Raw genomic sequence first — 12,428 nt, 5'->3', positions numbered from 1 at the left:
GTGCCTATGATATTTATCTCTTCTATCTAAGATCTAAGTATCTAAAACAATATTCTTCCCCAATGGACTGTTTATCTCATTGCTGGTCACGTGTGACCATCATGGCGCCTTGCTAACAGTTGATAGCGACGTATTATAACAAGGCTCCGTTTATTTCAACAAACCATTCGCATTCGTTGTTTCGTCGCAAGCAAAACGTGCAGAATATATCGTTGAACGTGTAGAAGATATTAGTAAACGGTATTTGCTCATTATATGTAACAGTAAGGTATGTTCTCATTTCTAACCTCGATTATATGATCATAAAGCAGCATTTACGATTACTTTCTAAGGTGTGTTTACAATAATATTCGTAGATTACCCCTCAAAGATATGGATGCAAACACAGTGCACCGTTAGATGCAGGATTTGTCCTCATTTTCTTTTTATTAATGTTCCAATAAAAATGTTTAATCGTTCGGTGGGGCACTTCTTGTTTCAAAGTGTCTTCTATTTATCAGTTATATTGAAAATGCCCTAACTGTCAATTTTCATTCAATTTTTACAATTGTAATAAGCTGAAGCGCTTCGGTGACCAATGGCCACACACGTCACAGGAGAAAGTGACTAAAAGAGAATGTTTTCGATATAAGTCGACGTTTTTTTTTTTTTTTACATTGATATTAAATCCATCCCTATATTTAATCAAAGAACTCGTTTCAGCTAAGCCACTAAGCCTCGTTGCAAATTCTATTTCGAGCCAATAACGGTACGCAAGAGGCTCGTATAAATGCGCATTTTATTAAGGGACCACGTGAATAAGGGTTTCACCGAGCTTTCATCCCTGTTGTAGGACGTATTCGATTTCGACCCCTTCGACAACTCAGCTTCGCGAACCATGTTCACGAGCTTTGTCTATCCATCTCGTTCTCTTCCTATTTCACGAAGCTTCTCTCTCTGTACTTCTCTGTCTTTCAGTCGATTCCGTTCGAAGAGAACCAATCAGCGATCCCTCGAAGCCCTCTTGCACCCTGCAACCCGCAGCCACGCCTGCCAATATAGGGTAGATACCCTCGTCAGATCGACCCTTATCCTTTTTACCCGCCTTCCTTCTTCTCTCTCTGCGGCCGTTGTTGCTGGACCCGATTCATTCCGCAAAATGGAACCTTCCTCTGTTCTTTCCAATGGTCTCCCTCGATGCATTGCTCGTTTACAGAATCCTTTCAGATTTCTCTTCGGAGAAATTGATCGAGAAATATTCTTATTTAATTTTATGATATTCAATTTCTTCATCTGCAAGGTAGTACACTCATTTCGTAGAATGGATTCTTCTATTGATGTTTTTTGGTAGGTTAAGCGTTTAGAGAACCCTTTGAAATTTCTTTGTAAGAGACAAGTCAATGAGTTTCTTCATAATATTCATAATATTCATAAAATTAATCAAATTGCGGTTACCAATATTTTCTTATATTTAAAAATTGCAGTTATCAATATCTTCTTATATTTAAAAATTGATCAATAATATAAATTTGTCAATTTCTTCATCCAAGTTAATAAAATTGCAATTACCAATATCTTCTTATATTTAAAAATTGATCAATAATATAAATTTGTCAATTTCTTCATCCATTTTAACAAAATTGCAGTTATCAATATCTTCTTATATTTAAAAACTAATCAATAATATAAATTTGTCAATGAGTTTCTTCATCCAGCTTAATAAAATTGCAGTTACCAATATCTTCTTATATTTAAAAACTAATCAATAATATAAATTTGTCAATGAGTTTCTTCATCCAGCTTAATAAAATTGCAGTTACCAATATCTTCTTATATTTAAAAGTTGATCAATAATATAAATTTGTCAATTTCTTCATCCAACTTAATAAAATTGCAGATACCAATATCTTCTTATATTTAAAAACTGATCAATAATATAAATTTGTCAATGAGTTTCTTCATGCAAGTTAATAAAATTGCAATTATCAATATCTTCTTATATTTAAAAGTTGATCAATAATATAAATTTGTCAATTTCTTCATCCATTTTAACAAAATTGCAGTTATCAATATCTTCTTATATTTAAAAACTGATCAATAATATAAATTTGTCAATAAGTTTCTTCATGCAATTTAACAAAATTGCAGTTACCAATATCTTCTTATATCTAAAAATTGATCAATAATATGCATTTGTTAATGAGTTTCTTCATCCATTTTAACAAAATTGCAGTTATCAATATCTTCTTATATTTAAAAATTGATCAATAATATAAATTTGTCAATTTCTTCATCCAACTTAATAAAATTGCTGATACCAATATCTTCTTATATTTAAAAACTGATCAATAATATAAATTTGTCAATGAGTTTCTTCATGCAACTTAACAAAATTGCAGTTATCAATATCTTTTTATATTTAAAAACTGATCAATAATATAAATTTGTCAATTTCTTCATCCAACTTAATAAAATTGCAGATACCAATATCTTCTTATATTTAAAAACTGATCAATAATATAAATTTGTCAATAAGTTTCTTCATGCAATTTAACAAAATTGCAGTTACCAATATCTTCTTATATCTAAAAATTGATGAATAATATGCATTTGTTAATGAGTTTCTTCATCCATTTTAACAAAATTGCAGTTATCAATATCTTCTTATATTTAAAAATTGATCAATAATATAAATTTGTCAATTTCTTCATCCAAGTTAATAAAATTGCAGTTACCAATATCTTCTTATATTTAAAAACTGATCAATAATATAAATTTGTCAATGAATTTCTTCATCCAAGTTAATAAAATTGCAGTTACCAATATCTTCTTATATTTAAAAATTGATTAATAATATAAATTTCACCTAGCTTGCAAAATGGACCCTCCTTCTTTTTTCCATCGATCTCTTTCGATGTATTGCTCGTTTACGAAACTCTTTGAAATTACTTATCGAGAAATTAATCGACGATTTTCTTCATTTAATTTGCTATTTAATAACGTAGTTGTTAACATACTTTTGTATAATTAGTGGCGATTATAAATAAATTGGATTCAGTCGCGTGTGGGAAATTCGTGAATTTTTTTAATTACTTCGTTGCCATTTCGCCAATGCATCGGACACGAAGGAAACGTACAATTCATCATTGATGCAACTACAGTTACGAGTTACTGAATATTCGAGCATGCTCTGAGAACATACCGTTATGATTAATATCAAACACCGCCATACTGCAATGTTCCCCGACATGGAGTCTAGGCTATAATTTTCCTGATGACCTCGTGTCCTTCCACACGTACGATCCTTTTCTAAAAGTCATTGTGCGAAATTGGACTTGGAATCTAGGCCCAATACATATTACGTTCGAAGTTTAATCAACGACAGCATTGCAATTTCGTGCGAAATGGCACAAAGCCAATTTTTAAATTAATGTTCCAAGTAAACTTCAGCCTTAGATGAAAATTCATCTGAAACTGGAGGCCACAATTTTCTCAAAGCTACACAATGCACAAAATTGACTGATCTATAATATAAGGTGGAGCTTCTTCAAATGCCAAACTGAGAAATATATTTGTACAAAATTGGATTTGCTGGAATGGATTATTAAAATGGAACTCACATTGGTAAAATTGTTTCAGTCCACTGAGCTTTAATATCTTGAAAATCTACTTTAATGAATTAAAAATGGAATAGAATAAATTATAATTAATTTATTAAACTTATTGTATATTATACGGCACTATTAGTTTTTAATATTTTCCTAAGACATCTCCATATTTTTGATAATTTAACTATAGCTGATTCAACTAACGCCTAACTACTTTTTTCAAAAATTACACTTCACATCAATCTGTGCACTGTGAACTCTCTTTACAAATTGTATCAACGTTTTCCCAAGACATTTCCTCATTTTTTATCAGTTTTCTCAAGTATCTAAAATATTAATAATATTATAAATATTATAATATTCTCTCATTTATTCTCTATTAATATACAACATCTCTTATAATATACAACAACTTTAATTATTCCATGTAATATTCAAAATCTAATTTTAAGCTATTAAACTATAGCTAATTAACACTACTTTATTCCAAAATTGCGCTTCACATCAAAATATGCACTGTGAACCCTTTTTACAAATTGTATCAATGTTTTCCCAAGACATTTCCTCACTGTCAATCATTTTTCTTAACTATGTAAAATATATAATATTCTCTTATTTATTCTCTATTAATATACAACAACTTTAATTATTCCATGTAAAGTTCAAAACCTAATTTTAAGGTATTAAACTATAGCTAATTAACACTACTTTATTCCAAAATTACACCTCACATCAATCTGTGCACTGTGAACCCTTTTTACAAATTGTATCAATTTTTCCCAATACATTTCCTCACTTTTGATCATTTTTCTCAAGTATCTAAAATATTAATAATATTATAAATATCCTATATAAATATTATAATATTCTCTCATTCATTCTCTATTAATATACAACATCTCTTATAATATACAACAACTTTAATTATTCCATGTAAAGTTCAAAATCTAATTTTAAGCTATTAAACTATAGCTAATTAACACCACTTTATTCCAAAATTACACCTCACATCAAAATGTACACTGTGAACCCTTTTTACAAATTGTATCAATGTTTTCCCAATACATTTCCTCACTTTTGATCATTTTTCTCAAGTATCTAAAATATTAATAATATTATAAATATTATAATATTCTCTCATTTATTCTCTATTAATATACAACATCTCTTACAATATACAACAACTTTAATTATTCCATGTAAAGTTGAAAGCCTAATTTTAAGCTATTAAACTATAGCTGACTCAACTAACTACTAACTAACTAACTAACTAACTAACTACTTTGTTCAGAAATTACGCTTCACATGAACATGTGAACTCGTTTTCCAAAATTGTATCAACGTTCCACGAGATCTCAAAGGTGAAGCTCGATGCAGATCGTTCGCAGCAGTTTCGAAGATCGTACAATAGTTCTGATTTTATCGTAACGCATGGACAAAGAACGTGACGATAACAGGAGACCTCATCGACATTTAGCGATCAACTGATCGAAGTACCAGATGAAACGTACGAGTTATAATAATCCATGATAGCAACGGTGGCGATGTCGAGGAGCGGAGGAGCGGTCGTGCTGTCACAAAGGCATGCGCCACCCACCTCGACCTGGACGCTCACATCGTTAATCAACTGCACCGGGACCCTTAACTTTCGAGGCACCGATCCACAGGTATGGCTTCGCCTCTGCTGAACCCGACTGAGTTGCGCGAACGTGCTTTCAAATAGACCAATGAGACTCTGTTGTCTCAGAAATCTCGTCTCTTTTGTCAGCAAAGACCTTGCTGGTGAGTCTCGTGTTCGATCTTTTTGAAGGTGATCCTTTTGTTTCTAATTTCTTCACTGGTCGCCTAGAAGTCGAATTATCGTTATGTTGGTTCCTTTCAATGAATATGGATATTTTGTAAGAAGGATTTTATAGAAAATGAGCATATAGAAAGTACTTTTTAGCGAGCTAGTTGGTTCTCAAATTTGTAATTTAAAATTAAAACTTAATTTAATAATTAACAAAGCTTTCTGAAACAAAATCTAGGAATAAATTACATTGTAAGTCCTACTTTTTCATAAACTGAATATTTCTTCAATTAATTTAAACATCTCTTATTTTCTTCTTTATTAATAAAATAAGTTTCCCAGTTATATTTCTTCTAAAGATAAATTTTGATGTTTCCATGAATTAGACGTCGCTTAATATGTAATAATAATAAACCTGACACTTATTATAGCAAAGGTGAGAATCGCGAACGAGATTCTGAAAATGCATTATTCATTTGTTGTTGTATCAAGCGTACACCATCTTGTTCTGTTTCCTACAACGTTAATGGCTTGTAAAATATCACCGTTTGTAATCTTACGTGACTCACTTTACACTTTCATTACACCTTCAGATCATAGTCGTCGCATTAAACTGATATAAAACACGGCGAAACATACCTACTTGATTAAGCATGAAATATTAACAGTAATTCTTATCATCTTACTATTATTCCTAGCTATTAGGTAACATACACTAAATATACATCTTATCAATGTAATCCAAAAATTCTACTAGCAATAAGAATCCCTGGAAGCATCACAAAAAGGAAAAAAAGAATTTACACTTCTATCATTATTACTATTGTCCATCACTATTATTCCTACTAAATGTACATCTTATCAATCTAATGCCCATAAAAGATTCCAAAAATTCTGCTAGCAATAAGAATTCCTAGAAGTATCACAAAAAGAAAAAGAAACAATATACACTTCCATCACTATTACTATTATTATCCATCACTATTATTCCTACCAAATGTACACCTTATTAATCTAATGCCCATAGCAAATTCCAAAAATTCTGCTAGCAATAAGAAACCCTGGAAACATCACAAAAAGGAAAAAAGAAAACGATTCATACTTCCATCATTATTAGTATTATCCATCACTATTCCTACCTATTACTTAAGATACACTAAATTTACATCTTACCAATCTAATGCCCATAGCAAATTCCAAAAATTTTGCTAGCAATAAGAATCCCTGGAAGCATCACAAAAAGGAAAAAAAACAATTTACACTTCCATCATTATTACTATTATCCATCACTATTATTCCTACCAAATGTACACCTTATCAATCTAATGCCCATAAAAGATTCCAAAAATTCTGCTAGCAATAAGAATCCCTGGAAGCATCACAAAAAGGAAAAAAGAAAACGATTCATACTTCCATCACTATTAGTATTATCCATCACTATTCCTACCTATTACTTAAGATACACTAAATTTACATCTTATCAATCTAATGCTCATAAAAGCTTCCAAATCTATTAACAATAAGAACATCACAATCCCTGGAAGCATCACAAAAAGGAAAAAAAGAATTTACACTTCCACCACTATTAGTATTATCCATCACTATTCCTACCTATTACTTAAGATACACTAAATGTACATCTTATCAATCCCAATGCCCATAAAAGCTTCCAAATCTATAATATTGGCAATAAGAACGTCACAATCCTTGGAAGCATCACAAAAAGGGGAAAAAACAATTTATACTTCCATCACTATTACTATTACTTCCATTACTATCACTATTGCTCCTACCAAATGTACATCTTATCAATCTAATGCCCATAGCAAATTCCAAAAATTCTGCTAGCAATAAGAATCCCTGGAAGCATCACAAAAGGGAAAAAAGAAAACGATTTGCATTTCCATTACTATTACCATTATCCATCACTATTATTCCTAGCTATTATGTAAGATACACTAAATGTACATCTTATCAATCTAATCCCTGTGAAAAGTTGCAAAAATTCTACTAGCAATAAGAACGTGGCAATCCCTGGGAGCATGACAAAAAGGCAAAAGGAAAACGATTCGCACTTCCATCAGCCAAGTTTGACCCGTGACAAGGGAACAAGGGGACTGTGCGACATCTCGGTTGAGGAGAAAGTTCCCGAATCTATTATTGGTATCTAGAAAAGGCTTTTACGAAGGGGCATACGATACGCGGAGAAAGAAGTTGCCAGCCCTAGTTGGCGATGCGCGCCGTGTCGGGGGTGAAAAGGAGGTTGAGGGGTTCCGAGAAAGAGGCGGAGGACAAGGCTTTCCTTTTCTACGGTGGCACCCCTCTATCATATTTCCGAATAGCCGGCATCTTCGTATGTGGGGGGACAGCAGCCCTTCAAGGGTGGTAGAAGATTGGGGGATCAGCGAGAGGGGTAGAAACGAAGCCACCCCACCTCTGTCTGTGCTACCCTCTTTCTTTCCCCTGCAAAGCTTCGAGGTTGGCGTTGCTGCAGGAATCCGACGTAACAGCAACGAACCACGAAGAGAAACGGAGAAAGGGTGGGGAAGAAAGAGACGGAGAGAGAAACAGGGAGAAGGAGAGCCATGCCGGCGGTGCTGCTAGTCAAACCAAAACTCGGCATGATTAATGATCGCGAGAGAGGCACAGCGCTGCTTCAAACAACAAACTTTTCCCAAGGAACGCCGAAGAATATAAGAAAAAATATATAAGAAAGAGGGAACTCTCTTTCTTCGCATCCACCCTTCAGACCAACTAATACCCTCCTAGAGCTCTTTCTCTCCCTCTATTTCGCCTCGCTTCCCCACGACCGTTCGCCTCCGCTCTGACAGCCTTTCATTTCTTTTCTTCCTTCTTTATTTCTTTCTGCCGGTGCTCCGCCACCGCTCTTTTCCTCTTCTTTCGTCTCTCTTGTTCTCCGCGGTCCGACTTCGCGCGATCAACACCTCCGTATGCTTCCTCTCGCGTCCAGTTTGCTTCTCGTTCACGCGACGGATAACGCTGCATGCCCTGGTCAACGTATCTCCAACTTTGTGTAATTTTTTATTCTGAGACAGTAACAGAAAAGGTGGCAGGAAAGGATGTTCTTTGATGATAATTATGCCGTGTAGTTGAGAATGCTGGTGAGAAATTAGCGACACAATTGACACGGCATTCCTGGAACGATAGGCTCAGAGTTAGTACAGAGAAGTTCATTTTCTATTTTCAGAATATAAATACAGTTCTGTATCGTCGGTTCAAGTGGATTTTCATTAACTTGCTATAACTTTCCTTATTATTCAGATAAATCAGATTTTACTCTATTACTTTCCATTACAAAACAAATGGAATTAACAGAACCTCAACTAACAATGTTTTATACTTGCAGTTCTAATTAAATGAATTCTCTTAATTAAATCCAAATACTTAAAGCTTGTTGTTATGTACATAAAAAACCACAAGCAATGGAAATACTTACAGTTGCTTGCAGTTCTAATTAAATGAATTCTGTTAATTAAATCCAAATTCTTAAAGCCTGTTGTGTACATAAACAACCACAAGCCTCAACCTCAACTAATAAAGTTTTACTTGCAGTTCTAATTAAATGAATTCTGTTAATTAAATCCAATTATTTAAAGCCTGTTGTGTACATAAACAACCACAAGCCTCAACCTCAACTAACAAAGTTTTACTTGCAGTTCTAATTAAATGAATTCTGTTAATTAAATCCAATTATTTAAAGCCTGTTGTGTACATAAACAATCACAAGCCTCAACCTCAACTAACAATGTTTTATACTTGCAGTTCTAATTAAATGAATTCTGTTAATTAAATCCAAATACCTAAAGCCTGTTGTGTACATAAACAATCACCAGCCTCAACCTCAACTAACAAAGTTTTACTTGCAGTTCTAATTAAATAAATTCTGTTAATTAAATCCAAATACCTAAAGCCTGTTGTGTACATAAACAACCACAAGCAATGAAAATACTTACAGTTGCTTGCAATTCTAATTAAATGAACTCTGTCAATTAAATCCAATTACCTAAAGCCTGTTGTGTACATAAACAATCACAAGCAATAGAGATACTTACAGCTGCTTGCAATTCTAATTAAATGAACTCTGTTAATTAAATCCAATTACCTAAGGCCTGTTGTGTACATAAACAATCACAAGCAGTAGAAATACTTATAGTTACTACTAATACTTGCAGTTCTAATTAAATGAATTCTTTTAATTAAATCCAATTAATTAAAGCCTGTTATGTACATAAACAATCGCAAGCAATAAGAGAATAATTTCTATCACACAAAATGTGTCTCCCGCTACATAAACAGAATTCAACTATATCACAAATCTCAAATTTCAGTCGATTCAACTACTACAGTCTCCTGTGAGATACTTCCACCTCTGAGGAACGTCGATTGCAATCGCCTAACCACGGAATACTGATTTCAGTACGCGTATAGTCGCAGCTGGCAGGAAAATTGGATCGTCGAAGTGGACGACTCACGACTCGGTGAAACGGGCAACGGAGCGTCACCGGTGCGGCTGTTCCGTGCTTCACGGTGCGACCTGGCGTCCGCTCGAGGGTAGAACCTTCAGGACGAATTTGCTCGGTCATCGTCGGACGGCTGAACGTGGACGGCGAGCGTAACAGTAACTTTCTCTCTCCTCTTTGTGGCCGCGGCTCGTTCTTCCGTATTTACGTACACTCTCGACCACGTGCACGAACACCGGTCGAATAATAAACACTTATTAGCTGGCTACCATTTGCGGCCGATTCACCTGATGAGCGGCATTCTCCAATGTTATCCGACATTGTGTCGCGAATCAATTGGCGGCACGCAGCCCTTTCGCAGCGTCCAATCGAAGAAGAAACGGAGGATAAACGGAGCCGACGAGTCGAAAGAAGGCAGCACGAATATACGTAGATTACGACCCATGAAAAAGTGCACAAGTTCCTCGTTTCCTCCCATTCTTCCATTTTCTAATATTCCTGCAATGGATTTGGTATTTGTAAATTTTGGAAAAACTTGAAATTTCGTACATAGATAGTCGTCATGGTGCTCGGAATACCTTCGAGCATGCTGCATGCTTTCAACATTTGGTGTCTCGCTGAAGCATCGTCAGGACGAAGTGGCAGGGTATTAATCGCGTTACGTCGGTACCATTTCGAGCCGATTCACCTGATGAGGCTCATTCTTGACCGATAATCGCCGCGAACGGACGAGATCCGTGTAAACCTTGTACTCGCTCCGCAGCCTCTTCCTCCTCCTCTTCTTCTTCTTCTTCTTCTTCTTCTTGCACGGTGTATACGAAGGAGCTACGAGGCGCGCGGGCGCGCACACGCCTCACGATGACTAATGACAGACATCGTAAGTCACTCACAAATTGAATTAAACGCGACTGTAAAACCGTGACGCGGCGCAAACAATCAGCGGCTATTCATTGCCGGAAATCGGGTGCCATGTCCGCAGACTTACGGCCATAGAACTATGTTTGTCCTTCGCTGATTCTATCGCCTTGTCTTTTAATTATTCCTTACGATCTTCGTTACAATCTGTCTTCGATTTTAATTGACAAATCCATATGGCAATTTTATGGAACTTTTTGTGAAACCAAATATTCCAGACGCTAACGAGTGCAGCAGAAAGGCACCAGGAATACTTGGATCAGATTTATTACAACTATGAAGTTCAGTTTAAGATACAGTTGGAGCTGCGAGTGACTGTCGGTGCTGTGGAACGATGAGGCTGTTGGAAATCGAGCGAAACGATTTTTTCCTGGGAGAAACACGACTGGTTCACGCGCCATGGATTCTGGTAACGCTGTACGCGCACGATGTTCCGCTCGGTCTTCTTGATCGATCATATATTAGAAGGTACGAAGTGTTTCAGTACACCTACAATGCCGCAGAGGAGAGACGATCCATCGTCAATGAACGTCGGAATTACACGGCTAAATGAGATTCTAGCGGCGGTATCAAAGTGGCAGCAGGTGGTCAGGGCCACGGCCATTTTTTCCCGCTGGATACGGTTTGCTGGCTGCCTCGCAGCCCACGGCCATTTCTATCTCTCTGCTGTCTTGCAAAATCCTGAAACGATAAATAAACGAGTAACCAGCTTCGACTTCCTTCGTCACGCGTGGCATTTGCATTTCCTGTACAACTTTTTCTTCAATTTTCTTAGCAAACTGGTTCACATGTATTTAAAATTTGCTTTACTTAAAAGAAATCGGACAAAGTTCTATTGAAAGTTTCCTAAAGCAAATTGTTAATGCATACAAACTGGTTTGTTAGGAAAAGTGAAGAAAAAGTTGTGCACGAAGTGCAAATGCTACATGTCATGAAGGAAGAGGAAGCTGGTTAGTTGTTTAAATGTTTCTAATTAAAAGAAATTGGACAATGTTCTATTACAACTTTTTTAAAGATAATTTTAAATGTAAATGAACTAGTTTGCTAGGAAAATTGAAGAAAATGTTCTGCAGGAAGTGCAAATGCTACATGTAGCATGAAGAAAATCAAAGCTGATTAGTCTTTTAAATATTTCTAATTAAAAGAAATTGGACAATGTTTTGTTGAAAGTTTCCTAAAGCAGATTTCAAATGCATATGAACTAGTTTGCTAAGAAAATTGTGCAGGAAGTGCAAATACTACATGTAGCATGAAGAAAATCAAAGCTGATTAGTTGTTTAAATGTTTCTAATTAAAAGAAATTGAACAATGTTCTATTACAACTTTTTTAAAGATAATTTCAAATGCATACAAACTAGTTTGCTAGGAAAAATAAAGAAAACGTTCTGCAGGAAGTGCAAATGCTACATGTCACGAAGAAAATCAAAGCTGCTTAGTCTTTTAAATATTTCTAATTAAAAGAAATTGAACAATGTTTTATTGAAAGTTCCCTAAAGCAGATTTCAAATGCATACAAACTAGTTTGCTAGGAAAAATGAAGAAAACATTCTGCAGAAAGTGCAAATGCTACATGTCATAAAGAAAATCAAAGCTGGTTAGTTGTTTACATATATCTGCTTAAAAGAAATTAGACAATGTTTTATTAAAAACTAGTTT

The 12,428-nt window shown here is 34.8% G+C and overlaps 1 long non-coding RNA gene across 1 annotated transcript; it reads right to left on the bottom strand.

The window, feature by feature from the left end:
* Positions 1–8,551: 8,551 nt before the first annotated feature.
* LOC125386905 lies at positions 8,552–11,458 on the bottom strand. Its single transcript, XR_007227463.1, has 2 exons — positions 10,436–11,458; positions 8,552–10,355 (listed from the first exon to the last, which is right to left on the bottom strand). It is a non-coding gene; the product is annotated as an uncharacterized LOC125386905 (long non-coding RNA).
* Between the last annotated feature and the right edge of the window lie 970 nt (positions 11,459–12,428).

The sequence above is a fragment of the Bombus terrestris genome, chromosome 18, assembly GCF_910591885.1.
Source record: "Bombus terrestris chromosome 18, iyBomTerr1.2, whole genome shotgun sequence".
Taxonomy (NCBI): Eukaryota; Metazoa; Arthropoda; class Insecta; order Hymenoptera; family Apidae; genus Bombus; species Bombus terrestris.
This window is presented reverse-complemented; position numbering and strand designations above follow the sequence as displayed.